At 41.0% G+C, this 8,743-nt stretch overlaps 1 pseudogene; it reads left to right on the top strand.

Moving 5' to 3' along the window:
- Positions 1-2,198: 2,198 nt before the first annotated feature.
- LOC101863303 lies at positions 2,199-5,469 on the top strand (annotated as a pseudogene).
- The last annotated feature ends 3,274 nt before the right edge of the window (positions 5,470-8,743 follow it).

Genomic DNA, 8,743 nt, shown 5'->3' with positions numbered 1-8,743 from the left:
AATAACTCCACCATTTTTCTTCCAATCTTCATGAAATTTTCACAGAATGAAGAAAAGAGATAATACTAAATATTTGTCTGTTGAATTTTTGATATATGGAATAGATTTTTGTTGGTGGTGTCTGGAGTGTGGATTTTCCCGGATTTTTCGCAAACTTGAATGTTACCTCAGGAAAAAATTCATTAAAAATCTTCTAATTCGATTAGGAATAAAACAACTGACAAATTTTTTGATCTAATGTTTGTAAACACGCATGCAAAAAAACTACCAATTTCCACGAGCGGTAAGTACGGTATTCATTACGTAAAACATGTCAATAAAATCCAATATGGCGGCGTATCCATGGAAACGAAACTTTTTTCTCAAATTTGATTGCGGATTGTAAGACTCCTTACTATGCTTGTTATATGTGTGAAATTTGGTAAAATTCGGTCCAGTAATAAGCGAGATAGCCTCCAGGTGTAACCCCCCCCCCTTAAAGTGTTCCTGTTTTGCAGATGACTTCAACATAACCATACTATTATATCTGGATGTTTAGGCTGCAAGTTATGTGTATGGGGGAGGGGGTGAGTGTGTTATAAGCTGTGTGTGTGGGGTGTGTGTGTGTGTGTGTGCGTGTGTGTGTGTGTGTGTGTGTGTGCGTGTGCGTGTGTGTATGTGTGTGTGTGTGTGTGTGTGTGTGTATGTCAGTGTATGTATGTGTGTATATAATGCGTATGTGTGAATGTGTGTGTATGTGTCTATGTGTGTATGGGTGTATATGTGTGTATGCGTGTGTATTTGTAATGAACTTGAAATGAGGTCATCTATTCCAGTTGAAACTCTCCCACGTCGAGTTTGTGATAGCAACAAATTGCAGGTATCATTTTAAGTGTTGTTTTTGTTTGAGGTTGTTGGGGGGGGGGGTATTTTGTTTTTTTGTTCAACTTGAAATGCCGCCACCTGTTTCAGTGGAAACTCCTCCACATCATATTTGTGTTAGCTCTACGGGTTATTTTCTCAAATTAACTTGAAATGACGTCATCTATTTCAGTGCACACTCCCCGACAACATAACTGTGGTAGCGCTATAGATTTAGTTCTTTAAAAACATTTGTGTCTTCACTTCACCTTCACCTTCACCTATCCCGTAGACTGGATATCCGTCTGGGCGCTTTTGAAGATTTGGCCACCAGCATCCTCCACTCCTTCCTGAGCGTGTCTTTGAGTTGCAGGCCTGTCCATACATTGATGTCATCCTCCCAACTCTTCTTCGGTCCGCCTCTGCTCCCTTTTCCCTGGACGCTGCCTTGTAAGATCATCTTGGCAAAGTCGGATGAACGGGTGATGTGTCCATACCATGAGATATCAAGGATTTTTCGGAAGAATCTCATCACCAAAGCTTTGATCCTTCTTTCAAGGTCTGCATTCAAGGTCCAGGATCCACATGCATACAAAAATATTGACATGACCCCAGAACGCATCAGTCTGATCTTTGATCTGATAGTGATATTTTTATCGTTCCAGATGGTTTTCAACTTGGTCATTGCTGCTGAAGTTAGCGCTATTCTGGAGATTATTTCTGGTTTTGATCCTTCGTCTGTCACTATTGCACCCAGGTATTTGAAGCTGCGTACTGTCTCAAGCCTCTGGTCGTTGACTTGGATGTCCTCTGTGGTCTTCTTGCTGTTGTTAGACATCAGTTTGATCTTCTCAGCGCTGATTTTCATGCTGTAGGCTGTGGAGGTCTTTTCAAAACGATCTACTAAGCTGACTAGTTCTTGCTCTTGTCCCGCAAGGCCGTCTATGTCGTCTGCAAAACGTAGGTTATTAATCGTTCCGCCCCCAATACTGATTATTCTGTCACGATCCTCTCTAAAACAATGTTGAAAAGAGTGGGTGAGAGCAGACAACCCTGGCGTACTCCTACTGTTGTTCGGAACCATTACCCAATGCTGTTGTTGAAAAAGATCACGCTCTTAGCTTTGTTGTATAGCTTTTTATGACTTTGATCAGGTGGGCGTATTTTTTTTTATGTTTTGTCTTCATTATCGTAAAATGACGTGCTTTTCAGTGTATGTGTGTGTGGGGGGGGGGGTGTTGTTTCTTTTTTTGTAACTTAATACAACGCCGTGTGTTTTAGTGGAAACTGACCCCATCGTGTTTGCAACAGCGTTATTGGCTACACCTCTGCCGATATTTGTTTTTGTTTCAAAACTTGAAATGACGTCATTTGTTTCAATGGAAACTGCCCCACATCGTATTTGTGATAGCGCGAGTGCTGCTGGCCGTATACTCTATCTACGCCTTGATCCACATGGTGGTGAGCCATTACGAGAATGACGACCCAGGACCCCTGATGAAGTTCCTCACTGTCTGGTCCTACATCGTCCTCACGATCCATCTGGTGTACGCCGCGCTGCTCAGTATTGTCTTTTTCCGGTGAGTTTTTTCAGTATAACAATAAGAGTGGTATAGGTTTAACGCCCCTATCAACAAGGCAAACGAGGCAGGGGTAGGCCCAGAGCAACCTGCTTAGGTGACCTAAACAAATGGACCTCGGGGAAAGATCAGACAAACGTAGCTTTTTTAAGAGCATCGGAGCATAGGAATGACTGGAGAACCATGATCTGTCGCAGATCTGGCACTGGATGGTGATGATGATCAATACTATTAGATTATTTAAGAGGTGTGACCTCCGAGTTTAACATCCATCTCCGAAAGGACCGAGCCAATTGGGAAATTCGTGTAAAGTGTCTTTCCCAGAGACGCAATGTCGGACCGAGCTAAGGCTCGAACCCCCAAACCTGCAATCTCACGATAACGGGCCCGGTAGCCTAACAACTAGGCCACCGACGCCACACTGAGTTTTTGGAGCACAAGAGGGAGAACAAAGTTTAGTTTCTCAAAGACAATCTTGATTGGACTAATTTTGGGGGATTTAGGAAGAGAAGGGAGGGGGGGGGTATTTGAGAGGGGGTATTGGTTCGGGGGAAAGATGGGTTTCTTTGAGGGGGGGGGGGGGGATTCTGAACGTTAGGGCTGGAAGTTTTTCTCTCTCTCCCTACCTCCCCCCCCCCTTTCTCTCTCTCCTTTCTCTCTATTCCTCTCTCTCTCTCTCTCTCTCCCTCTCTCTCTCTCCTTTCTCTCTATTCCTCTCTCTCTCTCCCTCTCTCTCTCTCTCTCTTTCTCTCTCTCTCTCTCTCTCTCTCTCTCTCTCTATATATATATATATATATATATATATATATATATATATATGTATATATATATATATATATATCTATCACACCCTGTCTCTCTGTATGTGTGAGTGTGTGTGTGTGTGTGTGTGTGTGTGTGTGTGTGTGTGTGTGTGTGTGTGTGTGTGTGTGTGTGTGTGTGTGTGTGTGTGTTTGTGTTTGTATTTACGTTTGAGAGAGTGGGTTGGTAAGAGAAAAAAAGAGAAAGAAAGAGATAGAGGGGAAATTTAAATTTAGAGACAGAGGTAGAGGGATAAAGAGAGACAGACAGACAGACAGACAGACAGACAGACAGACAGACAGACAGACAGACAGACAGACAGACAGACAGACAGACATCAGCAGCTGTAGCGACTGCTCTCCTTACTTGACATTACGAAATGAATCACCAAGTGACTCTATGGTCCATCGATGGCTACTCCATAGATATATATTCCTAGTCCTAGACCACACACTGTCATGGCCACCCCTCTTTGCCCTCTGTATGTCGCAGCGAAGCATGTGAACCAAAGTCCTAAGCGGCAACTTTCCCCCTTTGGCCTTCATTTGTGTTGCACCGTGGTGACACCAGACACTCGTCAAAATGCATGTTATGAAAGCAAGAAACCGACATTGTTCCATCCAATATGCAATTTCTATCGGTTTCTTTTTTGTTTGGGCCCAATAATAAACACATTCCTCTGTGGATTTTTTAATTGAAAAATGGTAATCAAGTGCATAAAATATGTAAATTTGCAGTTACCAAGAACACTACAGCTATGGAAGTCATCATTTGACTTTCAAAAACACCAATTTTTTTTCCTTTTACTATTTGTGTCTTTTGTTCTCTGCTTGTGCCCACAGATCCGGCCGACAAGGCATACTGGGAGGAGACTCCGCGAAACAGGCCGGGGTCCCCATGACCAACAGGAACGCCATCTCCACCATCAGTAACGAGGGCAAGGACGGACACACAGCCGAGAACGGACCTAACGGCGGCGCAGTCAGTGGGGATGGGTCGAGGAATCAATCACCAACTCCAGGTGAGCACGAAATTGTCCCCGGGAACGGCGCGTCCTCGTCAACGGCGTGGTACTTCAAACTGTCCTGGGTGCTGTCAAACGTCATCACCTGCGCCGCTCCAATAGTGACCATCGTCATCTTTGCTGCGATCTACCCCACACTGAACAGAGACGAGTCGTATGTGAACCTACAAGATGTGAACGTCCACATTCTCAACTTTGTCTTCGTCGTTGTGGATCACCTCATTAGCGCAAGACCTGTGAGGCTCCTTCACGTCTACCTTCCCTTCATCTACGGGCTGGCCTACCTCATCTTCAGCGTCATCTACTGGTCCACGGATCACATAAATCACGTGATCTATGATAAATTGGACTGGAACGACCCTTGTACCCCTTACGGAGTGTCCATTGTTTTTTTTATTTATTGCCATACCCCTAGTACACCTCACCTTCTTTGGACTCTACAGGCTCAAACTTTACATCTGTAAAAAAGTTTATGGGTATGATCTTGATGAGACTTTGAGGAAGCATTGTTAGCTCAGCTGGTATTAAGCTGGACTAGAGAGCGGATGGCCCTGGTTCAGACCCCAATGAGCATTTTGAATTCTATTGTTTTTTGGAGAGATTTAAGGCTCCCTAGCGTTTTGGCTACACTATATCGGAGATGGACCTTAAATTTAGTGCCCGCGCCTCTTAATAAGCCTCACAGTGTTGAAAGAGGCGTTAAATGTATACAATCCATATATTAATCTTTAAAACATATTGTTGTTGGGGGTTTTTTGGGGGGGTTTTTTTTGTTATAGCCAAAGTTTGTCACAGATAACAACTTTGTTAATTTTAACCAGCCCAGTAGTAGTTGCTTAATTATAGTGTGATGCTTTCATTTATTATTAGGGAAAATATATATTGTTGAATAGAAGTACATTTCTTTTGTTTGTATGTTTAAGTAAGGAGAGGCATATCGACACGATAATGGCCGTTTAGTGTTGGGGAAAGGTAAGACAAAGAGACAGAAACAACAGAGGGGAAAGTTTAAAAAAGCAGGACCTACCAGTGGCACCGTTCAACCACTAACGAAGTACATTTCGATCCTCCACTCGTAAGATATGACTATCGAAATATTGCCCTTCAAAAAGTGGTTGGAGACCCCTGTTGTGAGTAGTAACTTAACCCTATACGTACATCGTGTTTTACTATCGTATCCATACGACGTGGGGAACTGTGCCACCACTTTCCAAAGAGGAAATTTACCCGTTAATTCGATCAGTACGCTTTGCATAGCAGTCTGTCAAAACGATTTTTTGAGAAATACTGAAAGTTTCAAAGAGATCTTCGTACTAAAAGTATTCTAAAATGTGAAGAATACAACCCCGGGGAAACATAATGACCACAAGGCGTACGGATAGGGTTAAGAGGGGGGGGGAGGCTGGTGTTAAGTTGACGATTTTGGTCAATGTATGGTATCTGGACTTTTTAAGTATTATAATACTTCAACCACTTTTTAATCTAAAAAAGGCTTACTCTTTGTGTTACAATCAATATCTTTCAGATTTTTCTGTCCTTCAACGTTTAGTTTGCCCATTCTGTAACAATACATGTCGTTTTACTCAAAACTTCAACGTTTGATACATGTAGCTTTTTCTCCTCTACATTTTTATTTTGTTTTTGATTCCAATGAAATTTTCAGCGCTTGTTATTCACACCATAACCTAACTTTATACAGGTGGTAAAGCAAATCGATGCTTTCCCAAGTGAGTGACGTGGATGATTATGTAATCGAAGGTCAGTTATCCATTTGTAACTTTTTTTCCCATTCAAGATATCTAAGAGCCCAACTGTATAAAATTTTGTATTTGAGCAAATTCGGTTGGTAAATAAGAAAATCCTTTTTACATTTATTAAAGCTGTATATTTTCAATATGGCGCCGTTACCCTTGTAAAGGTAAATTTAATTTTTTTTTTTTAATGAAAATGGCATTTTAGAGGTGCTATCCTGTTATACCTCCTTGTTATAAGGTTTTGTCTGGAAGGTCATAGTTACCGTGATAGGTATATAATATACCCCCCCACCCCCACCCCCACCCTTAAGTTAGTTTTGGACGTGTTAGATCACGAGGCAGCAGACACGGACTACTAAGAACAGACAAAGAAAGATACAAAAGAAATTTTCTACCTTCTGGAATAAGGCTGATGTCAAAATAAATATTAATGTGTTTTGCTATTGATTTTCTAAATTGCATAATATATAATTCGAATATATCTATAAATATGCCTCTAAAGGTCTGTGATAAATTCCTGCATGTGGTTGAATGACGCACCTGATGTGATATATGTATTATTGTTAGCTTTACCTTTCTTTTCATATTATTGAATTTTTATGAAAATAATATTATACTCTTAATTCTATGTATATTTTCATATAGTGTTTGTGCCATTCCTGTACAGCCAAGAAAAATGCCTCTCCGCTGTCGAAATAAATATTAATGTGTATTGCTGTTGATTTTTACAATTACATAATCTATAAGTAAAGTAGAACCTGTGTAAGACGGCCACCCATTGTCAAGGAGAAAAGTGGCCGTATAAGGCAGGTGAACGTCTTAGGCAGGACTTATCAAGATGAAGAAAACAAACCATTCCTTTCTGAGAAAATATACCCTTCCTCTCTGAGGTCCCAACCAAAGGTAGTTGCATTGTTGTTTGTTGTTATTTTTGTTGCTGTTGTTTTCGCTGGGGGTTTTTTCTTTTGTAGCTGCTTTTGTGCACGGGTGACAGAAAAACGAAGTGTGTCAGACAAGGAGGACTAAGTGCCATGGTAAAACAAACACACTGGTCGCCACGACACGGAGAAGACTGTCACAAGCTCATTCAGACGTCCGTTGTTACTTTGTTACAGACTGGGTAAACATGCAGTGACCACTCATCTCACTTACGATTTGTGTACGGGTTCTGGGCGGGGCTAATGGGTTATGAGGGATCACACGCTTACCTCCCCAGCAGCTGAAAATTAATTTTGTTACCTATTGGTCAACAGTGGGAGGGGCCTACGCAACATGATCAGTTGGAGGGACTACCTAACAACGACAGGTTTTTAGACTAAGACGGGTCGCCCACAACGCCAGGGACCAATGCTTGATTTATGACAAAGCGTTATGGAGTCACAAAGTGGCCTCTAAGACAGGTGTTATTGCTTTGTGTGATAGGGGTTGTGTGTTGAAATATGGTAGCCGCGGCCGCGTTGGACAGGTGCCCGTTTTACACAGTCAAATTATATAGAAAAAACGCAAGGCGGGAAATGGAAAGTGTCCGTTTGTACAGGTGGCCGTCTTATAGAGGTGGCCGTCAGGGCAGGTTCGACTGTATTATATTTGTGAAAGTTCGTCACTTTCACCGCCTAAAACTTCCGAACCGCTTAACTTTCGAATTTGAAAAAATTAGCTGTGGTTCAGAATCATTTAGAGGGTGCACAGTTTTACTAAGGAGTCTGAAGTCAGTGTAGCTTAAATTTCAGTTTTTCATTACTTTCGTTTAGATCCAATCTTAGGAAAGTCCGTCTCCTTAGACGCCATTGTAAACAAGAGAGGCTTCCGTTCACAAAGACTGCGTGCACCGATCCCACAATGACTTGACGATCGATTCTTTGAGTCCATTAATCGAATGGGAATCCCAGCTATCCAAACCACTTAACTTTCGAATTTGACAAAATAAACGGTGGTTCAGAATCATTTAAAGGGTGCACAGCTTCATTGAGGAGCCTGAAGTCCCTGTAGTTTTATTTTCAGTATTTCATTAGTTTCATTTACATCCAATCTTGAGAAAGTTCGTCTTCTAAGGCGCCAATGTAAACATTTATTCCACACCTTTGAAATTATGGGGTGTACAACCACGAAAGCGGAATAGAGAATCAATCTATACGACTACATATATTATATATTTGGCAACTTGGAAATGCGTTAGTCACTTTTCTCTCAAGATTTATAGCTCCATTTTAGTAGAATGTAAATATAGTAGGCCAATGACTTTCAGTTGATGTTAATGCACCGATCATTTCTTTCTTCGAAAGGGAGCCCAGCTAGTATATAATTTTAATATATCTATATGTTTCTAAATCTAAAGGTCTAAATTCCTGCATGTGGTTGAATGATGCATCTGATGTGATATTATAATAATAATATGTATTATTGTTAGCTTTACTTTTCTCTTCCTATTATAGAATTTTAATAAAAGTAAAAGATAATTTTTATTCTATGTAATTTACATGTGTTTTTACCATTCCTGTACAGCCAAGAAAAATGTTCCTCTGGGACAATAAAGTATCATCTTATTTTATTTTATTTTATCTTATAATAAAATTTACTTTCACACATTATTGTGTACTTTTTTGTCTTTACATCGTGTATCTTCCCGAGTGGCCCAAAGATACCCCATCCCCATCTGTTCAGGTTTTCCCAATACGTTTCTCAAGGCCTCGTTTGCCTCCATTTTTACAAATGAGAAAAAGATGTTCAAGGCCTTTATGCCGATT

The sequence above is a fragment of the Aplysia californica genome, unplaced genomic scaffold, assembly GCF_000002075.1.
Source record: "Aplysia californica isolate F4 #8 unplaced genomic scaffold, AplCal3.0 scaffold00860, whole genome shotgun sequence".
Taxonomy (NCBI): Eukaryota; Metazoa; Mollusca; class Gastropoda; order Aplysiida; family Aplysiidae; genus Aplysia; species Aplysia californica.
The sequence above is the reverse complement of the archived record's forward strand: the minus strand, read 5'-3'. Positions and strand labels throughout refer to the sequence as shown.